The 15557-nt window shown below is 42.5% G+C and overlaps 7 non-coding genes across 7 annotated transcripts; all 7 read right to left on the bottom strand.

Moving 5' to 3' along the window:
- Positions 1-429: 429 nt before the first annotated feature.
- On the bottom strand, positions 430-501 carry trnac-gca (transfer RNA cysteine (anticodon GCA)). Its single transcript has one exon. It is a non-coding gene; the product is annotated as a tRNA-Cys (tRNA).
- Positions 502-4068: 3567 nt separating this feature from the next.
- trnac-aca (transfer RNA cysteine (anticodon ACA)) lies at positions 4069-4140 on the bottom strand. Its single transcript has one exon. It is a non-coding gene; the product is annotated as a tRNA-Cys (tRNA).
- A 1851-nt stretch (positions 4141-5991) lies between these two features.
- On the bottom strand, positions 5992-6063 carry trnac-gca (transfer RNA cysteine (anticodon GCA)). Its single transcript has one exon. It is a non-coding gene; the product is annotated as a tRNA-Cys (tRNA).
- Positions 6064-8277: 2214 nt separating this feature from the next.
- trnac-gca (transfer RNA cysteine (anticodon GCA)) lies at positions 8278-8349 on the bottom strand. The gene has a single exon. It is a non-coding gene; the product is annotated as a tRNA-Cys (tRNA).
- A 1750-nt stretch (positions 8350-10099) lies between these two features.
- Positions 10100-10171, bottom strand: trnac-gca (transfer RNA cysteine (anticodon GCA)). The gene has a single exon. It is a non-coding gene; the product is annotated as a tRNA-Cys (tRNA).
- Positions 10172-11382: 1211 nt separating this feature from the next.
- Positions 11383-11454, bottom strand: trnac-gca (transfer RNA cysteine (anticodon GCA)). Its single transcript has one exon. It is a non-coding gene; the product is annotated as a tRNA-Cys (tRNA).
- A 3460-nt stretch (positions 11455-14914) lies between these two features.
- trnac-gca (transfer RNA cysteine (anticodon GCA)) lies at positions 14915-14986 on the bottom strand. The gene has a single exon. It is a non-coding gene; the product is annotated as a tRNA-Cys (tRNA).
- Between the last annotated feature and the right edge of the window lie 571 nt (positions 14987-15557).

The following is a 15557-nucleotide window of genomic DNA, read 5'->3' as shown; positions in this document are numbered from 1 at the left end:
AGTAGTAGTAGTACATTACCGTCAGGTAATCTCATTATTGATACTACACAGTAAAATCACATGTTTCCCCTGTGGGTTGGGAGAAGACACAAAATCATTGGAACGCTATTGTACGGGCATGAATGGACAGAATATTTCCGGGTGTTAGCAGGAATGGTCAAAAATCCAGAGCAAGCAGGATTAAGGAAACAGTCCAGCACAGGGATCTACCGTAGTGTTTCATATAGTATCCTGTTCATCTCAGCTCTGCACAGACACTGATGTGAGCTCAAATCCAAAGGACTCCAGATATGTTTAATGGAAAGTGGTCAAAAGTTAGGAAGTTTAAATTAGCCTTAGTTTACGTGTATATTTACAGTATGTGTTTGCATATTTGTTGGATTCATATGGTTGCACTAATCAGTCCGAAAGAAAAGGGAAGACACTGTTAGGGGGCATCTGGATTTGAATCAGAGACCTCTTGATCTGCAGTCAAATGCTCTACTACTGAGCTATGCCCCCATAAATATTGTCTCACTGTGTTAAAATCTTATTTTATTTCCCCAATTTCAGCTCGGGGGGGGGGATGAATAAAATATTCTGATTCTGATTTACATAAAGCATATTTTAAGCACTTTGGCTTGTCAGTTAGTCAATTTTTTGTTTACCAGAAGAATTTCTGTTGTGTTTCTGACTGTTGAATATAATGTTCGTGGATGACATTTTGATCTACAGCGAGAGTAGGGAGCAGGTTGAGGAGAGCCTGGAGAAGTGGAGATATGCACTGGAGCAAAGAGGAATGAAAGTCAGTAGGTGCAAGATGGAATACATATGCGTGAACGAGAGGGAGGACAGTGGAATGGTGAGGATGCAAGGAGTAGAGGTGACGAAGGTGGATGAGTTTAAATACTTGGGGTCAACTGATCAAAGTAACAGGGAGTGTGAAGAAGAGAGTGCAGGCAGGATGGAGTGGGTGGAGAAGAGTGCCAGGAGTGATTTGTTACAGAAGGGTACCAGCAAGAGTTAAAGGGAAGGTTTACAAGATTGTAGTGAGACCAGCTATGTTGTATGGTTTGGAGATGGTGGCACTGACAAAAAGACAGGAGGTGACAGAGTTGCAGATGTTAGGATTCTCAGTGGGAGTGACAAAGGAGGACAGGATTAGGAACGAATATATTAGAGCAGTGTTTCTCAAAGTGTATGCCCCCCAGCCCCACCCCCAGTGTGTTGAAAGACATATGGAAACAAAACAAAATAAAACATTAGCAAAATAAACAACCACAGCCAACAACACATGTTCTAAAATAATAAATAACAAAAATACAGTGTAATTTTGCCTTAGAATATGTGTACTTATTGCACTAGAATAACTGCAGTTATTGCACTAGTGTGAATGTAATTATGCATTAGAATGTAATTTTGCTAAGTTAATGCCAACAGGTAATCTCTTTATTAAAACTACAAAGTAAAATAACATGTTTTTTACATGTTATTTTACTTTGTAGTTTCATTTTCATTTTTAACATGCCTCATTTCATGTTTAACTCTCATTTCATTTTTACCATGTGCCTGCACATTGTTTTTAATGACAATAAATTGAATTGAATTGAATGATTTACCTGCTGGAAAGGGGACTACACAAAATCAATAGAAGTCTATGTGCAGGCGTGAATGGTCAGAATGTTTGCGGGTGTGGACACACGTTGCAGGAGCAGTCGTATATCCAGAGCAAGCAGAATTAGGAAAATGTCCCATTCAGGACTCTACCGTAGTGTTTCATACACTGTTCTGTTCAACTCACCTCTGTACGGACATTGATGTGATATGATATAGGGGGCATCTGGATTTGAACCAGAGACCTCTTGATCTGCAGTCAAATGCTCTATATACCCCCATACACCATGTTTCACTATGTTTACATTTTGAATTACACGAAGCACATTGCAAGCACTTCGGCTTATCCATTAATCAATTTTATGTTTAACAAAAGTATTTATATTGCTTTTTTGACCATTGACTATGATATTTACGGATGACATTGTGCCCTGTAGACCCTGTAGAGGTGGCAGTATGCACTGGAGAGAAGAGGAATGAAAGTCAGTAGGAACAAGACAGAATACATATGTGTGATTGAGAGGGAGGACAGTGGAATGTGAGGGTTTAAGGAGTAGAGGAGACATAGGCATATGAATTTAAATACTTAAGATTAAATATTCAAATGGATGTGTGAAAAAGTGGTGAAGAAGAGTGTACAGGCAGGGTAGAGTGGGTGGAGAAGAGTGTCAGGAGGGATTTGCGGCAGAAGGGTACCAGCAAGAGTTAAAGGGAAGGTTTACAAGATGGTAGCGAGATCAGCTATTGTATATAGTTTGGAAACGGTGGCACTGACGAAAAGACAGGAGGTGGAGCTGGAGGTGGCAGAGCTGTAGACGATAAGATTTTCATTGGGAGGGATGAAGAAGGACAGGATTAAGAACGATTGTATTAGAGGGACAGCTCAGGTTGGACAGTTTGGAGACAAAGAAAGACAGGCAAGATTGAGATGGGTTGGACATGGGTATATTGGGAGAAGGATGCTGAATATGGAGCTGATAGGAAAGAGGAAGAACAAAGGAGGTTTGTGGAAGTGGTGAGGGAAGACATGCAGGTGGCTGGCGTGACAGCAGAAGATGCAGAGGACAAGAAGTGATGGAAATGACTGATCCGCTGTGGCGACCCCTAAAAGAGCAGCCAAAAGTAGTTGTAGAGGCCTGCCAAATATGGGAATATTGATATGTGTATCTATATTGATATTTATTTATTGATATGTGATATTTATTCTCGTCTGCATGGTTATGCATGTTTCAGTATGGGTAAAGCAAGTGGCGTAGTGCATTTGACATAAGTATTTGATTCTTTTGTTAGCTTCGATATGCTGCTTAGCGAAACACGTGTAATTTCATTTTAAGCGCGTGATGTACTCTAAGCCAATCGGAGACGACTTGGTGGGGGGGGCGTACCGGAACACGGCAGAGGAGTTTGCGCAGTTATCGTTTCGTCGGTAGGAGTTGAGTTCAGTGTCGAGACGAGTAATATTTTGTTGTATGAAATACTTCTCAGGATTTGCGCAAGTATTGTACTGTAAGAGCTTCAAGTTCTGTGCATCTCGACGTTTCGCAACTCATTCTTGCCCAGTTTGCTGTGGATGTTGGCTAGCCTACAGCCAGTTAGCTTAACGTTAGCTATTTTGCCTACCGTGTTATTTTTCTTAGCTAGCTTTGTGAAAGCGTATAGTCCCCCAACAAGCGTGGACGTTTTGCCAGAACTGTCGTGGGGACAGTCATCTATAAACACCGGCCGTAGTTTGTGCAGGGAAACTGGAGACAAGAGGATTTCACTGAAGCTAATTAGATAGTTAGCGCCGGACCTTAGTGATCAGCACGGACCTTGTGGCATTCATTATCAACGCTGCCCTGTTGGATCATCTACCCGCCCGCGGACGACTCGTGAATCGTTTCCGTGGTCGCGTGAGTAAGAGGAGACTATTTAAATACTATCAACGTGTTCCTATTGGGAGTTTGTTCCATTGTATTGTTTTGTTTTTCTTTTCTTTTTTGTGCACCAATGTATGGGCCCCATCGTTTAGAAATCCAAGCGCTTGGCAACCCCTAACAGGAGCAATCAAAAGTAGTAGTAGCATCAGGTAATCCCTTTATTAATACTGCACAGTAAAATAACGTTTTTCCCCTGTGGGTTGGGAGAAGACACAAAATCACTGGAACACTATTGTGCGGACATGAATGAACAGAATGTTTCCGGGTGCGGGCAGGAATGGTCAGAAATCCAGAGCGAGCAGGATTAAGGAAACAGTCCAGCACGGGGCTCTACTTTAGTTTTTCATATAGCGTTCTGTTCATCTCAGCTCTGTACAGACACTGATGTGAGCTCAAATCCAAAAGAACTCCAGATATGTTTAATGGAAAGTGGACAAAAGTTCTGAAGTTTATATTACCCTTAGTATACGTGCATATTTACAGTATGTATTTGCATATTTGTCGCATTGATGTGTTTGCAGTAATTAGTCTGAAGGAAAAACAGAGACGCTCGTTTAGAGGGCATCTGGATTTGAACCAGAGACCTCTAGATCTGTAGTCAAATGCTCTACCACTGAGCTATACCTCCATAAAGTAGGTTTAACTTTGTTTACGTTTTTATTTACATAAAGCACATTTTTAGTATTTTGGCTTGTCAGTCAATTTTATGTTTAATAGAGTTTTTCTGTTGTTTTTCTGACTTTTGACTATGATATTCACTGAGGACTTTTTGATCTACAGCGAGAGTAGGGAGCAGGTTGAGGGGAGCCTGGAGAGGTGGAGGAGATATGCACTGGAGTGAAGAGAAACTAAACTTAGTAGGAGCAAGATGGAATGCATATGGGTGAACGGAGGACTGTGGAATGGTGAAGATGCAACGAGTAGAGGTGACAAAGGTGGATGAGCTTAAATACTTGGGGTCAACTGATCAAACTAACAGGGAGTGAGAAAGAGAGGTGAAGAAGAGGGTGCAGGCAGGATGGAGTGGGTGGAGAAGAGTCCCAGGAGTCAGTTGTGACAGAAAGGTACCAGCAAGAGTTAAAGGGAAGGTTTACAAGATTGTATTGAGACCAGCCTTGTTGTATTGTTTGGAGATGGTGGCAGTGACGAAAAGACAGGAGTCGGCAGAGTTGCAGATGTTAGGATTTTCAGTGGGAGTGACGCCCATTCCTCACCGATGAGATGGCACTGATGCTCATCCAGGCTGTGGTCATCTCCCGGCTGGACTACGGCAACTCCCTCCTTGCTGATGCCCCAGCATCAGCCATCAGACCTCTGGAGCTTGTTCAGAAACCTGCAGCTCGTCTGATGTTCAACCGCCCTATGTTCTCCCACACAAGTCCCCTTCTCATGTCCCTACACTGGCTCCTAGTAGCTGCTCGCATCCAGTTTAAGACTCTGGTGTTAGCCTACAGGGCAGTGAATGGAACAGCTCCTTCCTATCTCCAGGCCATGGTCAAGCCCTACTCCCCCGCCCGACCACTTCGCTCTGCTGCCTTGGGACGCCTCGTTGCCCTGTCGCTCGGAGGCCCTGCTGCCAATCAACCCAGTCACTTCTCTTTTCTGTCCTGGCCCCACAGTGGTGGAATTAACTCCCCACTGATGTCAGGACAGCGGAGTCGCTGCCCATCTTTCGGCGCAGGTTGAAAACTCACCTCTTCAAGAACTACTACCCTGTTACTTGCTCTTAGCACTTATTGTATTCACTCATTTTAAAAAAAATCTCTTTTCTGCGCTTTTACTTTAACACTGGTTTTTGCTCTTAGATGCTTGTTTAGAGAAAAGATGCACTTACGACCTCTGATGACAAGTGGTTCTCCTGATTTCCTACGTTAAATGCACTTATTGTAAGTCGGTTTGGATAAAGGCATCGGCTAAATTAATGTAATGTAATGTAAGAAGGACAGGATTAGGAACAAGTATTTTAGAGCAGCGTTTCTCAAAGTGTATGGCACCCCCAAGTGCGTTGAAAGACAGAAACAAAACAAAATAAACAGACATTTGCAAAATAAACAACCACAGCCAAAAACACATGTTCTAAAATAATAAGTAAAGTAAAAAATACAATGAAGTTTTGCCCTAGGATATGTGTACTTATTGCACTAGAATAACTGCAATTAATGCACTAGTGTGAATGTAATTTTGCATTAGAATGTAAATTTGCTACGTTAATGCCAACAGGTAATCTCTTTATTAAAACTACAAAGTATAATAATGTGTTTTACCTGCTGGAAAGGAGAATACACAAAATCAATAGAAGTCTATTGTGCAGGCGTGAATGGTCAGAATGTTTGCGGGTGTGGGCACACACATTGCAGGAGCAGTCATATATCCAGAGCAAGCAGCATTAGGAAAATGTCCCATTCAGGGCTCTACCTCAGTGTTTCATAGACTATTTTGTTCATCACAGCTCTGTACAGACATTGATGTGATATGATATAGGGGGCATCTGGATTTGAACTAGAGACCTCTTGATCTGCAGTCAAATGCTCTACCACTGAGCTATACCCCCATATACTTTGTTTCACTATGTTTCTGTTTTGAATTACACAAAGCACATTGTAAGCACTTTGGCTTTTCCGTTAATCAATTTTCTGTTTAAAAGAAGTAATTATGTTGCTTTTTTGACCATTGACTATGATGTTTGCGGATGACATTGTGCTCTGTAGACCCTGGAGAGTTGGAGGTATGCACTGGAGAGAAGAGGAATGAAATTCAGTAGGAACAAGATGGAATACATATGCGTGATTGAGAGGGAGGACATTGGAATGGTGAGGATGTAAGGAGTAGAGGAGACGTAGGCATATGAATTTGAATACTTAGGGTAAAATGTTCAAAGGGACATGTGAAAAAGTGGTGAAGAAGAGAGTACAGGCAGGGTGGAGTGGGTGGAGAAGAGTGTCGGGGTATTTGCGACAGAAGGGTACCAGCAAGAGCTGAAAGTTATTAAAACCAGCAAGAGTTAAAGGGGAGGATTACAAGATGGTAGTGAGACCACCTATGTTGTATGGTTTGGAGACGTTGGCATTGACGAAAAGACAGGAGCTGGAGTTGTAGATGATAAGATTTTTTTATTGGGAGTGACGAAGAAGGACAAGATTAAGAACGAGTATATTAGAGGGATAGGTCAAGTTGAACGGTTTGGAGGCAAAGCAAGAGAGGCCAGATTGAGATGGGTTGGACATGAGCAGAGGAGAGATGCTGGGTATATTGGGACATGGATGCTAAATATGGAGCTGCCAGGGAAGAGGAAAAGAGGTTTATGGAAGTGGTGAGGGAGGACATACGGGTGGCTGGCGTGACAGAGGATGATGCAGAGGACAGGAAGAGATGGAAACAAATTATCCACTGTGGTGACCCCTAACAGGAGCAGCCAAAAGTAGTACTAGTAGTAGTAGTGTAACCTTCTGGTCATGACTCAAAAGCAGAAACCACATCCACACAGATACGTTGGATTCAGGCAGCAAATGTCCCGTTTATTATTGTCTGGCAATAAATCAAAACAGTTGGTCAAGTTAGTTACAACATGAACAATACTCCAGCTCCGTCATCACCACAATCGTCACAGAAAAAGGGACTACTCCAGTGTGATCATAAAGTTTGAATGATACACACATACTAGCTATGAACCCACGTCACATGAACCAGTTTTCTCATTCTAAATTATGACAGTCTGCTAGCTAACATGCTAGCATGCAAAGAACAAAATACAAAATTTATTACAAGGCAGAAAATACACAATAAACATACTTGGTAATGAATTGAAACAACAGTTTGTCAAGTTTGTTACAACATGAACAATACTCCAGCTCCTGTATATGAAAACAAAATAGTCAGAAGTTTGTTTAGAATGGTCGCGACAGCCATACGCACCTCGTTAGCTAGCATTTCAGAACGTGTTCAACCAGCATCAATATAATTCAATAAAAATTAGCAACATAAACATTCACAACTGTCTGATCTCCACGCAATGTGTACGTACATTCATAAGGCACTTTACAGTTAGATAAAACTTGTAAGCAGATTATGACTGTTATATCACAAAAAAGAAGCAGAGCTCATATTTTGACATACCGTCTTCGCCACAATCGTCACAAAGACAGCCAACTCGAACCAACCAGTAATAGCCAGATAATACCAGATGGGGGCATCATTGTAACGTAACACAAACAAATAAGAAATTTCACAAATGTTATTCCCTTGGGAATATAAATGTAATATTTTGGCGAATTCATTACTACTCTACTTTCACAAATAAATGCAGGTATTTTCATTCCTGCTACATTAGTAGTAGTAGTAGTAGTAAATTACCATCAGGTAATATCTTTATTAATACTACACAGTAAAATAACATGTTTCCCCTGCGGGATGGGAGAAGACACAACATCATTGGAACTCTATTGTTGGGGCATGAATGGACAGAAAGTTTGCGGGTGCTGGCGGGAATGATCAGAAATCATATGTGTGAGCCGGATTAAGAAAACATTCCCGCACATGGCTCTACCTTAGTGTTTGATATAGTATTCTGTTCATCCCAGCTCCGTAAAGACACTGATGTGAGATCAAATCCAAAAGAACTCCAGATATGTTTAATGGAAAGTGGACAAAAGTTATTAAATTTAAATTAGTCTGCCTATATGTGTATATTTACAGTATGTATTTGCATATTTGTTGCGTTCATATGGTTGCACTAATCAGTCCAAAGGAAAAATGGAGATACTTATTTAGGGGGCATCTGGATTTGAACCAGAGACCTCTTGATCTGCAGTCAAATGCTCTACCACTGAGCTATACCCCCCATACACCAAATCTCACTATGTTTAAATTTTTATTTACATAAAGCACATTTTAAACACTGGCTTGTCAGTCAATTTTATGTTTAACAGATGTATTTCTTTTTTTTACCATTGACTATGATGTTAGCAGATGACATTTTGGTCTGCAGCGAGAGTAGGGAGCAGGTTGACGAGAGCCTGGAGTGGTTGACGAGAGCCTGGAGTGGTTGAGATATGCACTGGAATGAAGAGGAATGAAAGTTAGTTGGAGCAAAATGGAATACATATGCATGAATGAGAGGGAGGACAGCGGAATGGTGAGGATGCAAAGAGTAGAGGTGATGAAGGTGGATGAGTTGAAATACTTGGGGTCAACTGATCAGACTAAAAGGGATTGTGGAAGAGATGTGTAGAAGAGAGTGCAGGCAGGATGGAGTGGGTGAAGAAGCGTGCCGGGAGTGAGTTGTAGCAGTGGCAGCTGGTGCTAAAAAATTGGGGGGGGGGCGCAATTTACCTTGGCGCAGCAGACATGACAGCTGCTTTAATGTCCACACAGTCACATAGTTATTAAGAAGGACAGTGTAGCCTTTAGATTTTATCAGGGTTCTTAGATGGTGGATGACTGACAGTCGAGACAAGGCGTCATGGTGTGTCTGAACATGATTGACAGCCACGAGAACTGTCGAATCACATTAGATTAAAAAAACATTAAAACAATACTAATTCGCTGCCCCAATAAAAGTGGGAGTGTCTGGGGTGCACAGAACTGTGCCCCATGGAAAATCTGAAGAAACCAATTAGACAGCAGCCTCAGGTCACCTGCTCACCAAAAGTTTGAGGGCTTACATACGGTATTATTTGGCCAGTGCCCCTCACCCAGGAAGTATATGTATTCAGACAGAAATCAACCAAATACCATTTGGAACCAATACTTAATGGCTGCTGACAGGCGCTCATGGACTGAAAAACACTTTTATTTCATAATTATTTGTATTATACAACTAAAATATATTTAACATATTTAAGTAGATGTTCATCTCTTGATATTTGAAGGGGCCGGCGCCCCAGCACCCTGTACTGGCCAGCTGCCAGGGTACCAGCAAGAGTTAAAGGGAAGGTTTACAAGATTGTAGTGAGACGAGCTATGTTGTATGGTTTGACGATTGTGACACTGACAAAAAGACAGGAGGTGGCAGAGTTGCAGATGTTGGGATTTTCATTGGGAGTGACGAAGAAGGACAAGATTAGGAACGATTATATTAGAGCAGCTTTTCTCAAAGTGTATGCCCACCCACCCCATTGAAAGACACAGGGAAACAAAGCAAAATAAAACATTAGAAAAATAAACAACCACAGCCAACAACACAAGTTCTAAAATAATAAGTAAAAAATACAATGTAATTTTGCCCAAGAATAGGTTTACTTATTGCACTAGAATAACTGCAGTTATTGCACTAGTGTGAATGTAATTATGCATTGGAATGTAATTTTGCTACATTACTGCCGACAGGTAATCTCTTTATTAAAACTACACAGCAAAATAATGGGTTTTCCCTGCTGGAAAGGAGAATACACAAAATCAATATAGAATTCTATTGTGCAGGCATGAATGGTCAGAATGTTTGCCGGGGGGACAGGAGTGGACACACGTTTCAGGAGCGGTCAGATACCCAGAGCAAGCAGAATTAAGAAAATGTCCCATTCAGGGTTTTGCCTTAGTGTTTCATACACTATTCCATCTATCTCAGCACTGTACAGACACTGATGTGATACAGGGGGTATCTGGATTGGAACCAGAGGCCTCTTGATCTGCAGTCAAATGCTCTACCACTGAGCTATACCCCCATAGGCAAGGGCTCACTATGTTTACACTTTGAATTACACAAAGCACATTGTAAGCACTGTGGCTTGTCCGTTAATTTTCTGTTTAACAGAAGTATGTATGTTGCTTTTTTGACCGTTGACTATGATGTTTGCGGATGACATTGTGATCTGCAGTGAGAGTAGGGAGCTGGTTAAGGAGACCCTGGAGAGTTGGAGGTATGCACTGGAGAGAAGAGGAATGAAAGTCAGTAGGAGCAAGATGGAATACATATGCGTGAAGGAGAGGGAGGACAGTAGAAAGGTGATGATGTAAGAAGTAGAGGAGACGTAGGCATATGAGTTTAAATACTTAGGTTCAAATGTTAAAACTAACAGGAATTGTGAAAAAGTGGTGACTAAGAGAGTGCAGGCAGGGTGGAGTAGGTGGAGAAGAGTGTCAGTAGTGATTTGCGACAGAAGGGTACCAGCAAGAGTTAAAGGGAAGGTTTACAAGATGTAGTGAGACCAGCTATGTTATATGGTTTGGAGATGGTGGCACAGATGAAAAGTCAGGAGGCGGAGCTGGAGGTGGCAGAGTTGAAGATGATAAGATTTTCACTGGGAGTGATGAAGAAGGACAGGATTCCGAGTCTATTAGAGGGACAGCTCAGGTTGGACGGTTTGGAGACAAAGCAAGAGAGACAAGATTGAGATGGGTTGGACATGAGCAGAGGAGATATGCTGGGTATATTGGGAGGAGGATGCTAAATATGGAGCTGTCAGGGGAGAGGAAAAGAGGAAGGCCAAAGAGGTTTATGGATGTGTTGAGGGAGGGCATGCAGGTGGCTGGCGTGACAGAGGAAGATGCAGAGCACAGGAAGAGATGGAAATGAATGATCTGCTGTGGTGTCCCCTAACAGGAGCAGCCAAAAGTCATAGTAGTAATCATAGTCGTAGTAAATTACCATCAGGTAATCTCTTTATTAATACTACACAGTAAAATAACGTGTTTCCCCTGCGCAATGGGACAAGACATAAAATCAATGGAACCCTATTGTGTGGGCTTGAATCCACAAAATGTGTGCGGGTGTGGACGGGAATGGCCAATTTGTCACTTTAATGGAAAGCGGACAAAAGTTATTAAATTTATATTAGCCTCAGTATATGTCTATATTTACAGTATGTATTTACATATTTGTTGTATACATGTGGTTCCAGTAATCAGTCCAAAGGAAAAACACAGACCCTGATCTAGGGGGCATCTGGATTTGAACCAGAGACCTCTTGATCTGCAGTCAAATGCTCTACCACTGAGCTATACCCCCATACAACAAGCTGCACTATGTTTAATTTTTTGTTTACATAAAGCACAGTTTAATCATTTTGACCTGGCAGTTAGTCAATTTTATGTTTAACAGAAGTATTTCTTCTGTTTTCCTGACCGTTGACTATGATGTTAGCAGATGACATTTTGATCTGCAGCGAGATTAGGGAGCAGGTTGACGAGAGCCTGTAGAGGTGGACATATGCACTGGAGAGAAGAGGAATGAAAGTTAGTCGGAACAAAATGGAACACATATACGTGTATGAGAGGGAGGACAGCGGAATTGTGAGGATGCAAGGAGTAGAGGTGACTGAGGTGGATGAGTTTAAATACTTGACGTCAACTGATCAAACTAAGAGGGAGTGTGGAAGAGAGGTGAAGAAGAGAGTGCAGGCAGGATGGAGTGGGTAGAGAAGAGTGCCAGGAGTGAGTTGTGACAGAAGGGTACCAACAAGAGGTAAAAGGAAGGTTTACAAGATTGTAGTGAGACCAGCTATGTTGTATGGTTTGGAGATGGTGGCACTGACGAAAAGACGGGAGGCGGAGCTGGAGGTGGCAGAGTTGAAGATGTAAGAATTTTCATTGGGAGTGACAAAGAAGGACAGGATTAAGAACGAGCATATTAGAGGGACAGCTCAGTTTTGGACAGTTTGGAGAAAAAGCAACAGAGGCAAGATTTAGATAGCTTGGACCTGGGTGGAGGAGAGATACTTGGTATATTGGGAGAAGATTGCTAAATATAGGAGCAAGACGGAATACATATGCGTGAATGAGAGGGAGGACAGTGGAGTCCGATCAAGCCGGAGGTAACACGGGTATTCAAACCAGCAATGCCTATGTTGGTAGGCAGCGGAATAGACCACTATGCTACCTGGATGCCCCATGTTCCATATAGCATTCTGTTCATCTCAGCTCTGTTCAGACACTGACATGAGCTCAAATCCAGAAAAACTCCAGAAATGCTTAATGGAATGGGACAAATGTTATGAAATTTAGATTAGCCTTAGTGTATGCATATATTTACAGCAGAGTTGTAAAAACCAGGTCCAGAAAGTAAAAGTCCAAACCATGTATTTGCTCCACTCATGCGTTACACCAGCAGATTCTAGTCAACACCACTCCTCAACTAGGTAGGGAAAACTAGCTAATGAAATCAGCTGGTTTAGTAACATGGTTGGCGCAAATACACGGTTTGGACATTTACTTTCTGGACCTGGTTTTTACAACTCTGATTTACAGCACGTATTTGCATATTGGTTATGTAGAAGGCGCTCTAAAAGGGATTGGAGACTGCAAGGTGGTGACAGGGGAGAACGTAGCTAGACAGCATCAGATGGTGGTCTGTAGTATGACTCTCGAGACCAAGATGAGGAAGCAGTGAAGACGCAGCCGAAGATCAAATGGTGGAAGCTGAAGAAGGAAGACTGTTATGGGGAGTTCAGGCAGGAGTTAAGACAGGCACTTGGTGGTAGTGAAGAGTTGCCAGATGGCTGGTCAACCACTGCAGAAATAGTGAGGGAGACAGCTAGGAAGGTACTTAGTGTGTCATCAGGACAGAGGAAGGAAGACAAGGAGACTTGGTGGTGGAATGAAGAAGTACAGCAAAGTATTCAGAGGAAAAGACTGGCAAAGAAGTGGGATAGTCAGAGAAATGAAGAAAGCAGACAGGAGTACAAGGAGATGCAGCGTAAAGCGAAGAGAGAGGTGGCAAAGGAAAAGGCATATGGTGAGTTGTATGACAGGTTAGACACTAAGGAAGTAGAAAAGGACTTGTACCTATTGGCTAGACAGAGGGACCGAACTGCAAAGGGTGTGCAGCAAGTTAGGGCGATCAAGGATAGAGATGGAAATGAGCTGACAAGCGAGGAGAGTATGCTAGGAAGCTGGAAGGAGTACTTTGAGGGGCTGATGAATGAAGAAAATGAGAGAGAGAGAAGGTTGGATGATGTGGGGATAGTGAATCAGGAAGTTCAGTAGCTATGAAGAGGATGAAGAGTGGAAAGGCAGTTGGTCCTGATGAAATACCTGTGGAGGCATGGAGATGTTTAGGAGAGATGGCAGTGGAGTTTTTAACTAGATTGTTTAACACAATCTTGGAAAGTAAGAGGATGCCTGGGTGGGGGGGGGGGCATACTGGTACCGATTTTCAAGAACAAGGGCGATGTGCAGAACTGTAGCAACTACAGAGGTATAAAGTTGATCAGCCACAGCATGAATATATGGGAAAGAGTAATAGAAGCTAGGTTAAGAGGAGAGGTGATGATTAGCGAGCAGCAGTATGGTTTCATGCCACGAAAGAGCACCACAGATGCGATGTTTGCTTAGAGAATGTTGATTGAGAAGTATAGAGAAGGTCAGAAAGAGTTGCATTGTGTCTTTGTAGATTTAGAGAAAGCATACAACAGGGTGCCAAGAGAGGAGGTGTGGTATTGTATGAGGAAGTCAGGAGTTGCAGAGAAGTATGTAGGAGTGGTGCAGGATATGTATGAGGGAAGTGTGACAATGGTGAGGTGTGCGGTTGGAATGACAGATTGGTTCAAGGTAGAGGTGGGATTACATCAAGGATTGGCTCTGAGCCCTTTCTTGTTTGCAATGGTGATGGACAGGTTTGCGATCAGGCAGGAGTCTCCATGGACGATGATGTTCGCGGATGACATTGTGATCTGTAGCGAGAGTAGGGTGCACGTTGAGGAGAGCCTGGAGAGGTGGAGGTATGCACTGGAGACAGGAAGAATGAAAGTCAGTAGGAGCAAGACAGAATACCTATGCGTGAATGAGAGGGAGGACAGTGGAATGGTCAGGATGCAAGGAGTGGAGGTGACAAAGGCATTTGAGTTTAAATACTTGGGGTCAACTGTCCAAAGTAACGGGGAGTGCAGTAGAGAGGTGAGGAAGAGAGTGCAGGCAGGGTGAAGTGGGTGGAGAAGAATGTCAGGAGTGATTTGCAACAGAAGGGTACCAGCAAGAGTTAAAGGGAAGGTTTACAAGATGGTTGTGAGACCAGCTATGTTATATGGTTTGGAGACAGTGGCACTGATGAAAAGACAGGAGGCGGAGCTGGAGGTGGCAGAGTTGAAGATGCTAAGATTTTCACTGGGAGTAACAAAGAAGGACAGGATTAGGAACGATTATATTAGAGGGACCGCTCAGGTTGGATGGGTTGGAGACAAAGCAAGAGAGGCAAAATTGAGATGGCTTGGACATGTGTGGAGGAGAGATGCTGGGTATATTGGGAGAAGAATACTGAATATGGAGCTGCCAGGAAAGGAAAAGAAGAAGGCCAAAGAGGAGGTTTATGGATGTGGTGAGGGAAGACATGCAGGTGGCTGGTGTGACAGAGGAAGACACAGAAGACAGGAAGAAATGGACGATTCGCTGTGGCAACCCCTAACGGGAGCAACCAAAAGTAGTAGTATTTGCATATTGGTTGCGTTAATCAGTACTAAGCAAGACACTGCTTTAGGGGGCATCTGGATTTGAACCAGAGACCTCTTGATCTGCAGTCAAATGCTCTACCATTGAGCTATACCCCCACATGCTGGTGTTCACGATGTTTAAATTTTGAATTATACAAAGCACATTTTAAGCCCTTTGGCTTGTCCGTTTATCAATTTTATGTTTAACAGAAGTATTTGTGTTGTTTTTCTGACCACCATCCTACCACAGTAGCCTTCAGCTAAACCCAGCCGCTTGCTCAGTCAAGTTGCCCTCTTATCGCCAATTAAGGTTTGATAGGAAGCCCTTGTCTCATCAATCACATTTATGGCCACACTTTCAATCTGCAGCGTATGACCTCCTGTGGAGACCTGGCTACAAGTCCCAGATAGGATAGATGCATAGATACCTCGGTAGACAGAGAAATAGATACACACATTCATACATAAATACTTAAATAGACAGAGATAGTTATTTACTAGGAGAACCCTTAAATAGAGAAATCACAAATTAGGAAAGCTGATTTGTTTCCAACACCTTAGCATATCATCCTGCAAAACATTGCTGACAATTGGCACTCAGAATCTGGATCAGTTGAGTGTCTTACTGTATTTTTTGTAAGAGATTTTTTATTTCATAAGTAAGCCTTTATCAGATGGGATATAACAG

Source organism: Lampris incognitus, chromosome 2 (assembly GCF_029633865.1).
Source record: "Lampris incognitus isolate fLamInc1 chromosome 2, fLamInc1.hap2, whole genome shotgun sequence".
Taxonomy (NCBI): domain Eukaryota; kingdom Metazoa; phylum Chordata; class Actinopteri; order Lampriformes; family Lampridae; genus Lampris; species Lampris incognitus.
This window is presented reverse-complemented; position numbering and strand designations above follow the sequence as displayed.